Consider the following 20550-nt stretch of genomic DNA (forward strand, 5'->3'; position numbering starts at 1 on the left):
CAGTTAAGAACAAATTCTTATTTTCAATGACGGCCTAGGAACAGTGCCTTGTTCAGAGGCAGAACACCAGATTTTTACCTTGTCAGCTCGGGGATTCGATCTTGCAACTTTTCAGTTACAAGTCCAACACTCTAACCACTAGACTACCTGCACCCTCTACGCTCTAACCACTAGGCTACCTGCACCCTCTACACTCTAACCACTAGGCTACCTGCACCCTCTACACTCTAACCACTAGGCTACCTGCACCCTCTACACTCTAACCACTAGGCTACCTGCACCATCTACACTCTAACCACTAGGCTACCTGCACCATCTACACTCTAACCACTAGGCTACCTGCACCCTCTACACTCTAACCACTAGACTACCTGCACCCTCTACACTCTAACCACTAGACTACCTGCACCCTCTACACTCTAACCACTAGGCTACCTGCACCATCTACACTCTAACCACTAGGCTACCTGCACCCTCTACGCTCTAACCACTAGGCTACCTGCACCATCTACACTCTAACCACTAGACTACCTGCACCATCTACACTCTAACCACTAGGCTACCTGCACCCTCTACGCTCTAACCACTAGACTACCTGCACCATCTACACTCTAACCACTAGGCTACCTGCACCCTCTACGCTCTAACCACTAGACTACCTGCACCATCTACACTCTAACCACTAGGCTACCTGCACCCTCTACACTCTAACCACTAGACTACCTGCACCATCTACACTCTAACCACTAGGCTACCTGCACCCTCTACGCTCTAACCACTAGACTACCTGCACCATCTACACTCTAACCACTAGGCTACCTGCACCCTCTACACTCTAACCACTAGGCTACCTGCACCCTCTACGCTCTAACCAATAGGCTACCTGCACCCTCTACGCTCTAACCAATAGGCTACCTGCACCCTCTACACTCTAACCACTAGACTACCTGCACCCTCTACACTCTAACCACTAGACTACGTGCACCATCTACACTCTAACCACTAGGCTACCTGCACCCTCTACGCTCTAACCACTAGGCTACCTGCACCCTCTACACTCTAACCACTAGACTACCTGCACCATCTACACTCTAACCACTAGGCTACCTGCACCCTCTAACCAATAGGCTACCTGCACCCTCTACGCTCTAACCACTAGGCTACCTGCACCCTCTACACTCTAACCAATAGGCTACCTGCCAATCAAAAGACTTTGTATCTTTTCAAGAGTTGTTATTTTGTTAAGCAATTGGTTAAAGGTGCAACACAATATTTATTATTGAATTACCTTTGATCAAGTTCAGTCTTATTAACCACTTAAACATATTTAATAATGACCTCTTACCTAGCTTGAAGACTGTGGGCAGTTTTGCTTACATTTTGTTCTAAGTAGGGATGGCATACTGGATTGTATAAAAATGCAGGAAATGCACTTTAGATGCCCCCAAAAAAATCTGGGGGAGGACTCCAAAAACCCCAGCCAGGTTATGCCTCCCCCCTCCACACACACACACACACACACACACACACACACACTTCTAAAACCAAAGTGGCGCCCCTTAACGCACTAATCAAGTTCACCCACAGGTGTGGGGAAAGGCTCTCTCCATCTATCTCACGCAGGCACACATAAACACTCTGCAACTACACACACACATAAACACTCTGCAACTACACACACACATAAACACTCTGCAACTACACACACACACACATAAACACTCTGCAACTACACACACACACACATAAACACTCTGCAACTACACACACACACATAAACACTCTGCAACTACACACACACACATAAACACTCTGCAACTACACACACACACATAAACACTCTGCAACTACACACACACACATAAACACTCTGCAACTACACACACACACACATAAACACTCTGCAACTACACACACACACATAAACACTCTGCAACTACACACACACACACACACACATAAACACTCTGCAACTACACACACACACACACACACACACATACACATAAACACTCTGCAACTACACACACACACACACACACATACACATAAACACTCTGCAACTACACACACACACACACACATAAACACTCTGCAGCTACACACACACATAAACACTCTGCAACTACACACACACATAAACACTCTGCAACTACACACACACATAAACACTGCAACTACACACACACATAAACACTCTGCAACTACACACACACACATAAACACTCTGCAACTACACACACACACACACATAAACACTCTGCAACTACACACACACACATGACTGTCAGCTCCTATGTATTTTATCCTACTAATGCGCACATTGATGGTCCTGGTGAAAATATACATAATGACAAGATTCTCTTTCCGAACAAGACAAACATTATATACAAAGGCACCTGGTATTCTGATTCCATCAAGTGATATTTTCGTTAGAACTCACCCAAGTCGAAATGGGAACTGAGGGCAAACCCGGGGATGAAGAATGATGAAGACATTATGACCATCAGCAGAGCCGCCAACATCTTCCTCGCCATGTGTGGTTAATGATGTTGCAGAGACACTAGCCCACTGCAGCTTCTAATCACAGAAATGGGCCAGTTGTAGAGAGAAACACTGCATTGTTTTGCACATTCAAGCCCGGTTTTTGCGTTTCAAAGCGCTCCTTCATCTTTTGACAGGCAAAAAAAAAATATCAATCGGATTGAAAGGCAGATGTTGGCAGAATGTTAGAATGTCCTTTTGTTGGCTTGTATTTGATGGTATGTTTGCATGTCGCTGCATAGAACCATCAGAGTCTCACGTGCAATTGACCGTTTCCTATGCAGTCCAATTGTGGAAAATGTGCTGTGATTGTCGCTGCAAAAGTGTCCCTGGTAAGTGCCGTTACCCGTAGCAAATCAACCGGATACCAAACAGTATTTAAATTGCTGCTATTCTCTTCGATCTCTGCTGCACCAAACTGCGGACAGGTCTGATGTAGTCTATTATACCCCTCACATATTAACTCAGATGAATGCTCAATTATTTGATGATGATATCACCAACAATAGCCTAATAGCACGATTCACTATCAATAACTCAATCTCATTTAATTAATGGCAGCTTCTCATTGCTGTTGCGTTAATAGCACAAGCACGGAGCGGCAGCTGTCCGCTTGCGGGTGCTGACAGCGAGAGCGCCATCTTGCCTGCTAATGTTCCATTCCCCAAAAATCATTTCTGACTGAGCTGGGGTTCAGCTCTGCTCCTGAAACTGCGGGGGAGGGGGCGCTGCGCTATAGCTGGCGGATAGAGCCTATTTGATTTGAGCCGTTAAAGCAAGACCAGTTTATACCGATGAACCAGTTGTATGCTTATCTCACAAATCAAAATGTGTTTTTGGTCATAGAGTTAGGGTTTTGAATAGACTTTAACTGTCATCATTCACATTGTTGATATCAAGTCATGACGTGACTTATTTCATGTTTCAAATTTCATGTTTCCCTTTCCTTAGATATTATAATTATAAGGAAGGACTTCCTCCCTCTCCCTGCTGTTCTAAAGTGTCAGCCAAGACCCCCTCCCCTTCCATCCATCCATCCATCTATCCCTTTACCCCCCTTTCCTCCAGTCCTTCGCCCTCATTCCCGCTTCCTGACACACACACACACACCCTCTCTCTCTCTCCCGTGCTCTCTTTCTCTCCCATTAATTTAATTAAGATTTCCCGTCTCCTCGCGTGCCACGGTCCGTATGTCACTATCAACGCAACCCTTCCTTTTAACACAGAGAGACGGATAAAAATGTCACAGAGCTGTCAAGGAACGTCTGTTTCCCTTTCCATGGATGGAATTCCCTTTTTGTCACATTCTTCCCTTACAGAAAAAAAACACATGAATTTCACATGTAATCACGTGTTTCACATGTGATCTAATGTGATCTTATGTGAAGTTAATGTGATAACATGAAACTACACATGTGAAAACGTGATCTCATGTGAAATAAATGTGACAACATGGGGATGCAAAATGTCAACATGTGATACCATGAAACTACACGTGACAATATTTGAATGTTTTTCACGTGTAAAACTGCTAATTCAATCTTTACATATGAATGTTTTGCACATGTGAAAATGCGATTCTATATGTGAGAGTTATATTTTCAATTAGCAAGTTTTTCACATGTGATAGTGCAAATTCAATTTTCACATGTCACTGCAAATTTCGCATGTGAATCTGCAATTCACATGTGAGGTGAAAACATGGTATTCTCCTCTCGTGAAAAGGTGGTGGAAATACGTATGATTTCACATGTGAACAACTGACCTCACAAGTATCTGTGTGGTTTTCATGTGGGAAAATTTCAACTCAATATGATTTTTCATGTGAAAATACAATTTCACATGTTTTTTGTTGTAAATAGTGTAAACATCTTGAATAATTATGACTACACTAGATATGATAATTTAGTTATGATATTTCAATATAACACCACCTGGGATTTGAACTCACAACCTCTAGATTTTAGTTATGCTGTTCTTTCTGCACAACAGTCTGTAGCAGTCCCCTACACATTCATTATCTATAATACATCTCTGCTCTTAGTAAAAGAGAACCGTCTGCACTGTTATTCTAGTTATCAGTTATTCTGACTACTCTCTCATCATTGATTTAATTTACTTATTTCAGCTATTTGAGGATTTTCTCTACAGTTGTCTGATGTTGGTGGGGAATATTATTCTGTTTTAATGTTACTCCCTGAATCACTATGATAAAAGTAATAGTTTTTCTTGAGTGTATTTTTAACAAAGCTGAGATTGACTTTGAAGTCCAAAGTGTATGAATACAGGTGAAATCAGTTACTGACACAGACATGGTGGAGTAGCAGGAAGATTGGACTGCTGTGAACACACTTAACCAATAAGGTCTTCTACCAAATAGGGATATCTTCTCTATACCACCCCTACTTTGTCACAACACAACTGATTGTCTCAAACACATTAAAAGGAAAGAAATTCCGCAAATGTAATTTTAACAAGGCACACCTGTTAATTGAAATTAATTCCAGGTGACTACCTCATGAAGCTGGTTGAGAGAATGCCAACAGTGTGCAAAGCTGTCATCAAGGCAAAGGGTGGCTACTTTGAAGAATCTAAAATCTTTGTTTAACACTTTTTTGCTTACTGCATGTTTACATATGTGTTATTTTATTGTTTTGATGTCTTCACTATTATTCTACAATGTAAAACATAGTAAAAAATAAAGAAAAAAAATCCTGGAATGAGTAGGTGTGTCCAATGGGAATAGAGGGTCATTTTTATTTGTAATAGAAAAGGAATTTTAGCTTTTATAATAAGCGCATGCCTTTACAGGGGTACATATTAGCTGCTAGGGCACAATATTTGTAGTTATATTGGTCTAGTTACTTCCTATTCTGATCCCTGACTGAATGGTACACCGTGTTGCTTATGTATTGTTTCCCTGGTAACAGCATGGATGGAGGGGGGATGGAGTGATGATTTCTGAGGTGAAAAGCTAACAGAAGTGGTTCTCTCCACACACGTCTCACCCTTAACACAGATCATGTTGAAATGCTGTGCACATAGGCTACCGTTTATATATCTGCATCGAGGAGGCTGGCGGGAGGAGCTTTAGGAAGACGGGCTCATTGTAATGGCTGGAGTGGAATACATGGAACGGAGCTAGAGTAAACATGCATGTTCGCTACCGTTCCATTTATTCCATTCCAGCCATGATTACAATGAGCCCGTCCTCCTATAGTTCCTCCCACCAGCCTCCTCTGATCTGCATATCAAGTCGTTGGTACTGTATGTTGAAGCATCTACCTTGGTGTTCTCTGACTAACACACTGCAAAGTCAAATACAGACTCCTTGTGTTATATTATTTAACAAATACACAATATAAACACAACCTCCAAAAAGATCCCGGTCAAATCCAACACAGATGGTTCTTACACCCCTCTGCTCTGCTCACAGAGAAAAGCAGTGATGGAATCAGCACATTGGTATTAATAAAATAATAACCTCTTCCCTCTTCCTTTCCCCTCTCCTCCTCCTCCTCTTCCCTCTTCCTTTCCCCTCTCCTCCCCCTCCTCCTCCTCCTCTTCCCTCTTCCTTCCTCCTCCTCCTCTTCCCTTTTCCTTTCCCCTCTCCTCCTCCTCCTCTTCCTTTCCCCTCTCCTCCTCCCCCTCCTCCTCTTCCCACTTCCTTTCCCCCTCCTCCTCCGCTTCCCTCTTCCTTTCCCCTCTCCTCCTCCTCCTCTTCCCTCTTCCTTTCCCCTCTTCTCCTCCTCCTCTTCCCTCTCCTCCTCCTCCTCTTCCCTCTTCCTTTCCCCTCTCCTCCTCCTCCTCTTCCCTCTTCCTTTCCCCTCTTCTCCTCCTCCTCTTCCCTCTCCTCCTCCTCCTCTTCCCTCTTCCTTTCCCCTCTCCTCCTCCTCCTCTTCCCTCTCCTCCTCCTCCTCTTCCCTCTCCTCCTCCTCCTCTTCCCTCTTCCTTTCCCCCCTCCCCCACCTCCTCTTCCCTCTTCCTTTCCCCTCTCCCCCTCCTCCTCTTCCCTCTTCCTTTTCCCCCTCCTCCTCCTCCTCTTCCCTCTTCCTTTCCCCCCTCCCCCTCCTCCTCTTCCCTCTTCCTTTTCCCCACTCCTCCTCCTCCTCTTCCCCTTCCTTTCCCCCCTCCCCCTCCTCCTCTTCCCTCTCCTCCTCCTCCTCTTCCCTCTTCCTTTCCCCTCTCCTCCTCCTCCTCTTCCCTCTCCTCCTCCTCCTCTTCCCTCTTCCTTTCCCCTCCCCCTCCTCCTCCTCTTCCCTCTTCCTTTTCCCTCTCCCCCTCCTCCTCCTCTTCCCTCTTCCTTTCCCCTCTCCTCCTCCTCCTCCTCTTCCCTCTTCCTTTCCCCCCTCCCCCTCCTCCTCTTCCTCTTCCTTTTCCCTCTCCCCTCCTCCTCTAGCCTCTGCCCACCTCCCTCTCTTCACCCTCTCCACTGTCCTCCTAACCACTTTCCTCATCCCTCCCTCCATACCAGACTCAGAGATGTCCCCTGGGGGTGATGGAGTGAGAAGGCCTGTGGCTGCAGACTTGGAGCCCAGGTTTAACAATCCCCTCTGGAGCACGGGTCATTCTCCACCTGGGGAGCTGCAGCTGGTTCTGTGGAGCCGATCATTACCAAACCCCTGGTTTCACTTCCTCCCTCTTTCTCTCTCTCCCTCCCTCTCTTTCTCTCCCTCCCTCCCTCCCTCCCTCTCTTTCTCTCCCTCTCTCCCTCCCTCTCTTTCTCTCTCTCCCGCTCTTTCTCTTTCCACCTCTTTGTCTGTCTGTCTCTCACTCTCTCTGTCGCTCTCTTTTGCTCTTTTACTCTCTCTGTCTTTCTCTCTCTCCATCGTCTTTCCCCCTCCCTCCCTCTCTCATTCTCCCCCTCCCTCTCTCAATCTTCTCTCTACCCCTCCCTCGCTCTCTCCAGTCTCCCCCCCACTCTCTCCCCTCCCATCTCTCCCCCTCCCTCTCTCTTCTCTATATCCCTCTTTCTCTCTCTTCTCTACATCCCTCTTTCTCTCTATCTGTCTTTCTCTCTCTTCTCTATTTCCCTCTTTTTTCTCTCTTTCTTGCTCTCTCTCTCCATCTTCTCTCACTTTCTCTTTCTCTAGCCAGCTGCTCTGGAACAGTCCCAGTGAAACCTCCACTATGTGGGTGTACAACTTCTCTCAGTAGGAAAACATCTAAAAATATCCCATATATTTAATTAAAGAACACAGACAAGAACACATACCTCTATGTCTAAAGTTAAACCATACATCCCAGAAACTGAAATCTGATGCATTGCACCAAATAGCTAAAAAGTGAATGCTCATCTCCAGTCCTTAGGCAGGTGCAGGCCTAATAACATTCCCCATACATACACCAGCTTAGTCATGGGTAGTGGACATGTAGTGGTGTTGTGTACACAGGCAGTAAAGCTGTGCATGTTAACACGTCACTAGGAAGCTGTCATCAGCAGCTCTGTTGTGTTAATCCTCTACTAATGTGCTGTATATAAATGTATGTCCCAACATTGCACCCTATTCACTGTGTAGTGTACTACTTTTGATAGGGGCCCATAGGGCTCTCGTCAAAAGTAGTGCACTACATAGGGAGAAGGGTGCCATTTAGGACTCGGCCTATCTCTCTGTAATGAGATGCTTCACAATGGTAAATGAGTCTTTCACCAAGTCATTTTACCGTAGGCCTTCAAGGTAGTCAGAATCAGAAATTCTTAATTTGGAGGAGACATGCAGTGAGTTTAATATAATGGAAAAATAAAATGGTAATAGTTGTAGTTTATTATGAAAAACAATTCGGTTGCACTTCAAATGGGGAATATTAAATCTTGGGTCAATATTATGTCAAAGGGATTTTGAGTAGAGTGTTGATAGGCAGCTCCAGTTAAATGTGTGCTAATTTTTGTCTATTTTCTTCCCTCAGTGTTTATCTTACCACAGAAGTGACGTCCCAATTGCACCCTAAATATCTTTACGGAGCATTACTTTTGACCAGGGCCCACAGGGTTCTGGTCAAAAGTAGTGTACTATGTAGGAAATAGGGTTCCATTTGGAACGCAGACAGAGAGCTCCATCGCCCCTGATTGCTTGAGTTAGAAACTCTTCTTTATAACACACACAATGGCTAGTGGGCTGCCGTGAGAAACACTCATCGTCACCATTGCATTATATAAAGGCCATTAAACTCCTACTTACACAGTATCGTATACCACAGCCTGTTTCAATAGGTCTAACAGCATTGAGACCATGATAAACATATACGATTACTTGGTCATGTCGCCTTAATGGACATATTTTGCACTGCAGCTGTTCTTTTGTTGTTTAAGGCACTTAGATCTAAAGTAAATATACTATACCAGCAGTATATGAAATATTTGAAAGGTGCAGTCTGGGATCTAGGAATCTATATACCAGAACAAGCAGTGGAGCTGACATTTTGCAGCAATAAAAAACTCCCAGATTGTAGCTTTAATAGACATCCTAATAGTTAAACATCCCTCTGGTAAAAGAAAACACGAGTAAAGGTGAGGTAGGTTCTCTGTGGGTGAACAGAGAGATGCAGTGGAGAGAGACCAGAACAGATAGATGCAGTGGAGAGAGACCAGAACAGATAGATGCAGTGGAGAGAGACCAGAACAGATAGATGCAGTGGAGAGAGACCAGAACAGATAGATGCAGTGGAGAAAGACCAGAACAGATAGATGCAGTGGAGAGAGACCAGAACAGATAGATGCAGTGGAGAGAGACCAGAACAGATAGATGCAGTGGAGAGAGACCAGAACAGATATATGCAGTGGAGAGAGACCAGAACAGATAGATGCAGTGGAGAGAAACCAGAACAGATAGATGCAGTGGAGAGAGACCAGAACAGATAGATGCAGTGGAGAGAGACCAGGACAGATAGATGCAGTGGAGAGAGACCAGAACAGATAGATGCAGTGGAGAGAGACCAGAACAGATAGATGCAGTGGAGAGAGACCAGAACAGATAGATGCAGTGGAGAGAGACCAGAACAGATAGATGCAGTGGAGAGAGACTAGAACAGATAGATGCAGTGGAGAGAGACCAGAACAGATAGATGCAGTGGAGAGAGACCAGAACAGATAGATGCAGTGGAGAGAGACCAGAACAGATAGATGCAGTGGAGAGAGACCAGAACAGATAGATGCAGTGGAGAGAGACCAGAACAGATAGATGCAGTGGAGAGAGACCAGAACAGATAGATGCAGTGGAGAGAGACTAGAACAGATAGATGCAGTGGAGAGAGACCAGAACAGATAGATGCAGTGGAGAGAGACCAGAACAGATAGATGCAGTGGAGAGAGACTAGAACAGATAGATGCAGTGGAGAGAGACCAGAACAGATAGATGCAGTGGAGAGAGACCAGAACAGATAGATGCAGTGGAGAGAGACCAGAACAGATAGATGCAGTGGAGAGAGACCAGAACAGATAGATGCAGTAGAGAGAGACCAGAACAGATAGATGCAGTGGAGAGAGACCAGAACAGATAGATGCAGTGGAGAGAGACCAGAACAAATAGATGCAGTGGAGAGAGACTAGAACAAATAGATGCAGTGGAGAGAGACCAGAACAGATAGATGCAGTGGAGAGAGACCAGAACAGATAGATGCGGTGGAGAGAGACCAGAACAGATAGATGCAGTGGAGAGAGACCAGAACAGATAGATGCGGTGGAGAGAGACCAGAACAGATAGATGCAGTGGAGAGAGACCAGAACAGATAGATGCAGTGGAGAGAGACCAGAACAGATCGATGCAGTGGAGAGAGACTAGAACAGATAGATGCAGTGGAGAGAGACTAGAACAGATCGATGCGATGGAGAGAGACCAGAACAGATCGATGCAGTGGAGAGAGACTAGAACAGATAGATGCAGTGGAGAGAGACTAGAACAGATCGATGCGATGGAGAGAGACCAGAACAGATAGATGCAGTGGAGAGAGACCAGAACAGATAGATGCAGTGGAGAGAGACCAGAACAGATAGATGCAGTGGAGAGAGACCAGAACAGATAGATGCAGTGGAGAGAGACCAGAACAGATAGATGCAGTGGAGAGAGACCAGAACAGATAGATGCAGTGGAGAGAAACCAGAACAGATAGGTGGAGTGTAGAGAGACCAGAACAGATAGATGCAGTAAGAAGAGACCAGAACAGATAGATACGGTGGAGAGAAACCAGAACAGATAGGTGGAGTGTAGAGAGACCAGAACAGATAGATGCGGTGGAGAGAGACCAGAACAGAGAGATGCAGTGGAGAAAGACCAGAACAGATAGATGCAGTGGAGAGAGACTAGAACAGATAGATGCAGTGGAGAGAGACCAGAACAGATAGATGCAGTGGAGACCAGAACAGATAGATGCAGTGGAGACCAGAACAGAGAGATGCAGTGGAGAAAGACCAGAACAGATAGATGCAGTGGAGAGAGACTAGAACAGATAGATGCAGTGGAGAGAAACTAGAACAGATAGATGCAGTGGAGAGACTAGAACAGATAGATGCAGTGGAGAGAGACTAGAGCAGATCGATGCGATGGAGAGAGACCAGAACAGATATATGCAGTGGAGAGAGACCAGAACAGATAGATGCAGTGGAGAGAGACCAGAACAGATAGATGCGGTGGAGAGAGACCAGAACAGATAGATGCAGTGGAGAGAGACCAGAACAGATAGATGCAGTGGAGAGAGACCAGAACAGATAGATGCAGTGGAGAGAGACTAGAACAGATAGATGCAGTGGAGAGAGACTAGAACAGATCGATGCGATGGAGAGAGACCAGAACAGATAGATGCAGTGGAGAGAGACCAGAACAGATAGATGCAGTGGAGAGAGACCAGAACAGATAGATGCAGTGGAGAGAGACCAGAACAGATAGATGCTGTGGAGAGAGACCAGAACAGATAGATGCAGTGGAGAGAGACTAGAACAGATAGATGCAGTGGAGAGAGACTAGAACAGATTGATGCGATGGAGAGAGACCAGAACAGATAGATGCAGTGGAGAGAGACCAGAACAGATAGATGCAGTGGAGAGAGACCAGAACAGATAGATGCAGTGGAGAGAGACCAGAACAGATAGATGCAGTGGAGAGAGACAAGAACAGATAGATGCAGTGGAGAGAGACCAGAACAGATAGATGCGGTGGAGAGAAACCAGAACAGATAGGTGGAGTGTAGAGAGACCAGGACAGATAGATGCAGTGGAGAGAGACCAGAACAGATAGAAGCGGTGGAGAGAAACCAGAACAGATAGGTGGAGTGTAGAGAGACCAGAACAGATAGATGCAGTGGAGAGAGACCAGAACAGATAGATGCGGTGGAGAGAAACCAGAACAGATAGGTGGAGTGTAGAGAGACCAGAACAGATAGATGCATTGGAGAGAGACCAGAACAGATAGATGCGGTGGAGAGAGACCAGAACAGAGAGATGCAGTGGAGAAAGACCAGAACAGATAGATGCAGTGGAGAGAGACCAGAACAGATAGATGCAGTGGAGAGAGACCAGAACAGATAGATGCAGTGGAGACCAGAACAGAGAGATGCAGTGGAGAAAGACCAGAACAGATAGATGCAGTGGAGAGAGACTAGAACAGATAGATGCGATGGAGAGAGAATAGAACAGATAGATGCAGTGGAGAGAGACTAGAACAGATAGATGCAGTGGAGAGAGACTAGAACAGATCGATGCGATGGAGAGAGACCAGAACAGATATATGCAGTGGAGAGAGACCAGAACAGATAGATGCAGTGGAGAGAGACCAGAACAGATAGCTGCAGTGGAGAGAGACCAGAACAGATAGATGCAGTGGAGAGAGACCAGAACAGATAGATGCAGTGGAGAGAGACCAGAACAGATAGATGCAGTGGAGAGAGATCAGAACAGATAGATGCGGTGGAGAGAAACCAGAACAGATAGATGCAGTGGAGAGAGACCAGAACAGATAGATGCAGTGGAGAGAGATCAGAACAGATAGATGCAGTGGAGAGAGACCAGAACAGATAGCTGCAGTGGAGAGAGACCAGAACAGATAGATGCAGTGGAGAGAGACCAGAACAGATAGATGCAGTGGAGAGAGATCAGAACAGATAGATGCAGTGGAGAGAGACCAGAACATATAGATGCAGTGGAGAGATAACTGAACAGATAGATGCAGTGGAGAGAGACCAGAACAAAGGCCACATGGTGTGTTCCCTATGGGACCCAACCCTCCCAATTGTGCCTGTCCGTGAGGCTGTGGGTGCGTTTCAAACTGCACCCTATTCCCTATATACAGCATTACTTCTGACCTGGGCCCATTTGGGACGCAGCCTGGGGTTGGTCTGTATTTGTGCAGTGGTCCAGATCACACAGCAGGCTTTTTTTATGGATCTGAACCTAGTGGGGGGGTCTCTATCTTTGGGATGGGATCTGAGACAGACCAGATCGATACACAGTGGGGAAGAGAACACAGCGATACACAACAGACCTCGACTCTGAATACATGGATACAAACTGGTAGAATCGAATAAGTGTTGGACTCTCTCTCTGTCTGTCTCTCTCTCTCTCTTTTTTTCTCTCTTTCTCTCTTTATCTCTCTTTCTCTCTCTCTCTTTTCTCTCTTTCTCTCTTTCTCTCTCTTTCTCTCTCTCTGTCTCTCTCTCTGCCTGTCTCTCTTTCTCTTTCTTTATCTCTCTTTATCTCTCTCTCTCTTTATCTCTCTTTCTCTCTCTCTTTCTCTCTCTCTTTCTCTCTCTCTGTCTGTCTCTTTCTCTTTCTTTTTCTCTCTTTATCTCTCTCTCTCTCTCTCTCTACAATTTGCATACCTTAACTCACATCTCAAAGTTGTAACATTTGCATAATTACAGCATCTTTGCCCTCTAATTATGCCATGTCTCTAAATACTTTATATTTGGTGCATTTTCTGTCATAACAAGAAGTAATGTATTCGACGATGGACAAACCCATGCAAATTTGTACTTGGTTCTTTGAAAAGCTCTATATAAAATGCAGGTATTATCATGATTATTATATTCATGAATAATGTTATATTCATTACACGGAAGAATATCCACAAAATGTATTGTTCTCTAACTGCTTCTGTGCACTTTATTCCCAGCTGAACATGGTTTTCAAAGGCCATTAACAAAGAAAGTTCCAAACCTCTCTGCTCATCTTACAGCATCTTACAGTGTCTCGGCCAGGGAATCTAGACAGGAGTGCCTTATTACAGTGTCTCGGCCAGGGAATCTAGACAGGAGTGCCTTATTACAGTGTCTGGGCCAGGGAATTTAGACAGGAGTGCCTTATTACAGTGTCTGGGCCAGGGAATTTAGACAGGAGTGCCTTATTACAGTGTCTCGGCCAGGGAATTTAGACAGGAGTGCCTTATTACAGTGTCTGGGCCAGGGAATTTAGACAGGAGTGCCTTATTACAGTGTCTGGGCCAGGGAATTTAGACAGGAGTGCCTTATTACAGTGTCTCGGCCAGGGAATTTAGACAGGAGTGCCTTATTACAGTGTCTGGGCCAGGGAATTTAGACAGGAGTGCCTTATTACAGTGTCTCGGCCAGGGAATCTAGACAGGAGTGCCTTATTACAGTGTCTGGGCCAGGGAATCTAGACAGGAGTGCCTTATTACAGTGTCTGGGCCAGGGAATTTAGACAGGAGTGCCTTATTACAGTGTCTGGGCCAGGGAATTTAGACAGGAGTGCCTTATTACAGTGTCTCGGCCAGGGAATTTAGACAGGAGTGCCTTATTACAGTGTCTGGGCCAGGGAATTTAGACAGGAGTGCCTTATTACAGTGTCTGGGCCAGGGAATTTAGACAGGAGTGCCTTATTACAGTGTCTCGGCCAGGGAATTTAGACAGGAGTGCCTTATTACAGTGTCTGGGCCAGGGAATTTAGACAGGAGTGCCTTATTACAGTGTCTCGGCCAGGGAATCTAGACAGGAGTGCCTTATTACAGTGTCTGGGCCAGGGAATCTAGACAGGAGTGCCTTATTACAGTGTCTGGGCCAGGGAATCTAGACAGGAGTGCCTTATTACAGTGTCTGGGCCAGGGAATTTAGACAGGAGTGCCTTATTACAGTGTTTGGGCCAGGGAATTTAGACAGGAGTGCCTTATTACAGTGTCTGGGCCAGGGAATTTAGACAGGAGTGCCTTATTACAGTGTCTGGGCCAGGGAATTTAGACAGGAGTGCCCATCTTACAGTGTCTGGGCCAGGGAATTTAGACAGGAGTGCCCATCTTACAGTGTCTGGGCCAGGGAATTTAGACAGGAGTGCCCATCTTACAGTGTCTTGACTGTTTAGGATACAAAGATCCAAGGCTAATGGTCATTGGGATCCATGGTGGAGAGAGAGACGGGTGCAAGGCCACTGGTGGACACAGTGCTCCATACTACCTTATATAAGACACAGTTTGAGAGCCAGAGGCATGAGGAGTATCTGCCAGGAAATTGAGAATCTAGATGGTGTGGGACAGTGGATGAGACAGAAGTGGTGAGTATGATGGAGGAATCAGGGACAGTGGATGAGACAGAAGTGGTGAGTGTGATGGAGGAATCAGGGACAGTGGATGAGACAGAAGTGGTGAGTGTGATGGAGGAATCAGGGACAGTGGATGAGACAGAAGTGGTGAGTGTGATGGAGGAATCAGGGACAGCGAGGCAGGGATAGGTCTACTGGAGGGGGAAACATTTGAATGTTTGAGTTGTTTTGTGCTGATAGTACTGAACAAGTCAGTGAAATTGTGTTAGCATGTAAGATGAATGTTGGTTGACTAAATCCAGTGGCACACAATGTCCAAATGCATGTGGTTCGCTCTTCAGAATACATGGAAATCCAATGGGAATGCTCCCTCTCTTTGAAGCCCCGACTGTCTGATAACCCTGGCCTACATACAATATGTTCTGGAGGGAGAAAAACGGCAAAAAAGTGCTTGAAGTGCAAATGATAGAGACTGGGGGAGGAGACGATGAATTTGTGTGAGATGAATGAGGAGACATTCTCTCTGTCTGTCTGTCTGTCTGTCTGTCTGTCTGTCTGTCTGTCTGTCTGTCTGTCTGTCTGTCTGTCTGTCTGTCTGTCTGTCTGTCTGTCTGTCTGTCTGTCTGTCTGTCTGTCTGTCTCTCTCAATTCAATTTCAATTCAATTAAATTCAAGGGGCTTTATTATCATGGGAAACATATGTTAACATTGCCAAAGCAAGTGAAGTAGATAATAAACAAAAGTGAAATAAACAATAAAATGAACAGTAAACATTACACTCACAGAAGTTCCAAAAGAATAAAGACATTTCAAATGTCATATTATGTATATATACAGTGTGGTAACAATGTGCAAATGGTTAAAGTACAAACGAGAAAATAAATAACATAAATATGGGTTGTATTTACAATGGTGTTTGTTCTTCACTGGTTGACCTTTTCTTGTGGCAACAGGTCACACATCTTGCTGCTGTGATGGCACACTGTGGTATTTCACCCAGGAGATATGGGAGTTTTTTCAAATTCTTTGTGGATCTGTGTAATAAAGGGAAATATGTGTCTCTAATATGGTCATACATTTGGCAGGAGGTTAGGAAGTGCAGCTCAGTTTCCACCTCATTGTGTGGGCAGTGTGCACATAGCCTGTCTTCTCTTGAGAGCCAGGTCTGCCTACGGCGGCCTTCCTCAATAGCAAGGCTATGCTCACTGAGTCTGTACATAGTCAAAGCTTTCCTTAATTTTGCATCAGTCACAGAGGTCAGGTATTCTGCTGTTGCTTTGCTCTGTTTAGGGCCAAATAGCATTCTAGCTTGCTTAGTTTTTTTGTTAATTCTTTCCAATGTGTCAAGTAATAATATTTTTGTTGGGGAGGGAGGGAGGCAAATACCACAGGGTGAGATCATGAATTGGATCAGCAGGGAATGGAGTCCTAATTTCATACTGATCGTAAAAATGTTAGGGTCTTAAAATGAGACCTTGAATTGAATGTGCCTCTCTGCAGGCAACACCAACTACAGTAAGTCTCTGGAGGTTATCAGTCAGTAGCAGACATCACAGCAGCCGGAGGAGGTTATCAGTCAGTAGCAGACATCACAGCAGCCGGAGGAGGTTATCAGTCAGTAGCAGACATCACAGCAGCCAGAGGAGGTTATCAGTCAGTAGCAGACATCACAGCAGCCGGAGGAGGTTATCAGTCAGTAGCAGACATCACAGCAGCCAGAGGAGGTTATCAGTCAGTAGCAGAAATCACAGCAGCCGGAGGAGGTTATCAGTCAGTAGCAGACATCACAGCAGCCAGAAGAGGGCATGAAAAATAAATATTTTAGAAATGTTTATGTAACAGAGATTAAGAACGTACCATGAGCTCACTCCACAGCCAGCTTGAAATGTCGATTGGTCAAACGGTTGGTATGTTGCCAAGGAGGGCGGTCACGTGTGTCTGCGAGCAGAGAATCACTGGTTCGAGCCCAGTATGGGACAGAGACAGTGGAGGAAGCTATACTGTTAGCAGCACACTGATGTCTGATCTCATTTACATAAGAACACACTAATTGTAATAGGGCCATCTTCTGCGCTAGACGAGGTTGTGCGTTAAAGTCTCGTAACAAATCGCATACACATACTAATAATTTATTCCCAAACTGTCTTTAGTAGCTGTCTAAATCGCATTTAGATAAAAACATCTACTAAGTTGTATATCATATGAATATTACTATTATCAACGTTCAGTAAATTACTCTTAGCCAACTCTCTTGCTAAATAGACTCTGCCATTCCTTCCCTACGCAGAAACATTCTATCAACAGTTCCCAGTACAGTTCCTCTAGTACCCCGTTTGATGAGGAGGATGAGGCCATGATGCAGGCTGCTGACGGAGACCATCGACTACAGCGGTGAGGGGTTGGGGAAATGCCTTTTTAGATCATAATAAATACCATTATATGGACAGTTGGGACATGATCCTAGATCAGCACTGTTACCAGAGACGGAAGAAGAAGCGAGACATCTCACTCGCTCCTTTTTTCTGGGTTATATACTGTCAATGAACTAAGCAGACCAGACCCAGCTGCTAATGTATTGGTCCCTATGGGGGAGCCACTCCTTAAGCAGACCAGAACTGGGACCAATTTCTTTTCGAAGTGGGACACCTTCAATTATACGCTTTGGTGCTACTCTGAGACATTTTTTTGAATTCGGGTCCTTGCCTGCACTGAGATATGGCCACAAGAGGTCAGCAGAGAACAGGTTGTTCACAGGGCCAGTCTGGTACTGTTACAGTCATAACAACAAACAAAGCTTTTTACTCATGGACCAACATCTTTAGCAAGTACAGAGGTTACTTCTGGTTTCGTTTTTTTGTCACAAAGACATCACTTGATCGCATAGAGACCTTGCATCCCCACAAATGTTGAGCCTGATATTCAAACAGAGGATTATGGATGTTATGTATTGTAATGAGTAACCACGACATTGGAATATGAGGAACATTACTGTAGCTGGCTGGTGGGAGTTTAATGATTATTGGATGTTAGCTAGAACATTTATTCATAATTAATATAACAGCATTAATCACGTCTACCCAGCAGACCCAGGCTGTCTTTCTACCTCCTCCCATCAAACTCTCCCCCCCCAACTCCTACTTCTACCACCTCCCATCAAACTCTCCCCCCCCAACTCCTACTTCTACCACCTCCCATCAAACTCTCCCCCCCAACTCCTACTTCTACCACCTCCCATCAAATTATCCCCCCCCAACTCCTACTTCTACCACCTCCCATCAAACTCTCCCCCCCCAACTCCTACTTCTACCACCTCCCATCAAACTCTCCCCCCCAACTCCTACTTCTACCACCTCCCATCAAACTCTCCCCCCCAACTCCTACTTCTACCACCTCCCATCAAACTCTCCCCCCCAACTCCTACTTCTACCACCTCCCATCAAATTCTCCCCCCCCAACTCCTACTTCTACCACCTCCCATCAAACTCTCCCCCCCAACTCCTACTTCTACCACCTCCCATCAAACTCTCCCCCCCAACTCCTACTTCTACCACCTCCCATCAAACTCTCCCCCCCAACTCCTACTTCTACCACCTATCAACAACTCTCTCTCATCCTCATCCTCCTCCTCTTTCTATCATTCTATAACAGGGAGTTTTAGTGGGTTGTTGGGGGGGGGGGGGAGAATCCACGGCATTGACCTTTCCCTAAACTGCATAGACAAGACTGCCTTTACTCATTTGAATACATACTTTTTACAAGTCTGTTCTACTTTGAATACTTCCTGTAATCATTTGAATGGAATGTTCTTTGCTAAATTAACTCCCTTACCACACAGCACGGAGCACTCTCACAGGAACAAGATTACACTGCGGTGTGAAAGGACATGACCTCGCTTACACGACACAACCTCCAACTGCCACACTTCACATTTGGCAGACAATGCTGAAGTGGAATACATGACTCACTGCAAAGACAGATCCTGTGTTTCAAAGTCATCCCTCGTCTACTCTCTCAGACCCAGACGGTCAGTTACAACGTTGTTCTCGCTCTCCTCCAGAGTTCTCTCTGACATTGTCCTCCTGGAGAAGAAATCCAGGAAGTAGAGGTCAGAGAATGGTTAGAAGGGTCTTCACCACCGAAGAAGTAGAATAGGATGTTATGGCAGACTGGAGAGAGAGAAACATTTCTCTGGATGTGATCTTTGCTTGGACATTATTGACTACATGGGTAGTTCTTGTCTGGCCTCCAAAAAAAAATGATGAAACTAAGACTTGTTTAATACTTAATCAGGTATGTGATTTGTCCTGTTTGTACTTTTTTTGTGTCATGATATTAGGCATTTGGGAGTGGAGAGAAAACCGTGTTGCCGTACTTCAAGACCTTTTATCTGTCCAGAACACCTTTGTTATTGGTGGATTAAAGGGACGGGGCTTTCAAATACACACATGATCAGGGCGGATATATTCTCACCCGGCAGGTCACCGAGCCAAAACATAATGTACCACAACCAACCAAGAAGAAGGCCTTCAACTCTAGATTAAATGTTGTGACAGCCATAAGGCAAAACTGCTCGATGGTGGTGTTGCCAACCTGCATTTTCTATCCTGTATTGACCTTACCACCTACTCAGGAGGAACACAAATTATATTCAACTGACTTACATGCAATTCTGTTCAACTGACTTACATGCAATTCTGTTCAACTGACTGACATGAAAATACCAGACACACAAATGTAATTCTTTATTCATAATAGATGTGTTATTACATTAACATAAATTCTAATAAAAAAAGTGAAAAGACAAAACGATAAACATTACGCCCCCTTGTGTTTTAGTACAGTGGATCACTCAGCACAAATTCACAGTCAGACACTTTGCATGGAGAATAGCAATACGAGTCAGGAAGGTTATCCCATTGGACAAGAGAGCTGTTAAAAATAAACTCCATCAAAATTAGGAGAGTACTATTTGTTTTCTCACAGTTCTCTACTGCATTGTGAGTCATCTGTAGAGGAACCATTTAGTGAGTCATCAGTAGAGGAACCATTTAGTGAGTCATCAGTAGAGGAACCATTTAGTGAGTCATCAGTAGAGGAACCATTTAGTGAGTCATCAGTAGAGGAACCATTTAGTGAGTCATCAGTAGAGGAACCATTTAGTGAGTCATCTGTAGAGGAACCATTTAGTGAGTCATCAGTAGAGGAACCATTTAGTGAGTCATCAGTAGAGGAACCATTTAGTGAGTCATCTGTAGAGGAACCATTTAGTGAGTCATCAGTAGAGGAACCATTTAGTGAGTCATCAGTAGAGGAACCATTTAGTGAGTCATCAGTAGAGGAACCATTTAGTGAGTCATCAGTAGAGGAACCATTTAGTGAGTCATCAGTAGAGGAACCATTTAGTGAGTCATCAGTAGAGGAACCATTTAGTGAGTCATCAGTAGAGGAACCATTTAGTGAGTCATCAGTAGAGGAACCATTTAGTGAGTCATCAGTAGAGGAACCATTTAGTGAGTCATCAGTAGAGGAAC

Source organism: Salmo trutta, chromosome 10 (assembly GCF_901001165.1).
Source record: "Salmo trutta chromosome 10, fSalTru1.1, whole genome shotgun sequence".
Classification (NCBI taxonomy): Eukaryota; Metazoa; Chordata; class Actinopteri; order Salmoniformes; family Salmonidae; genus Salmo; species Salmo trutta.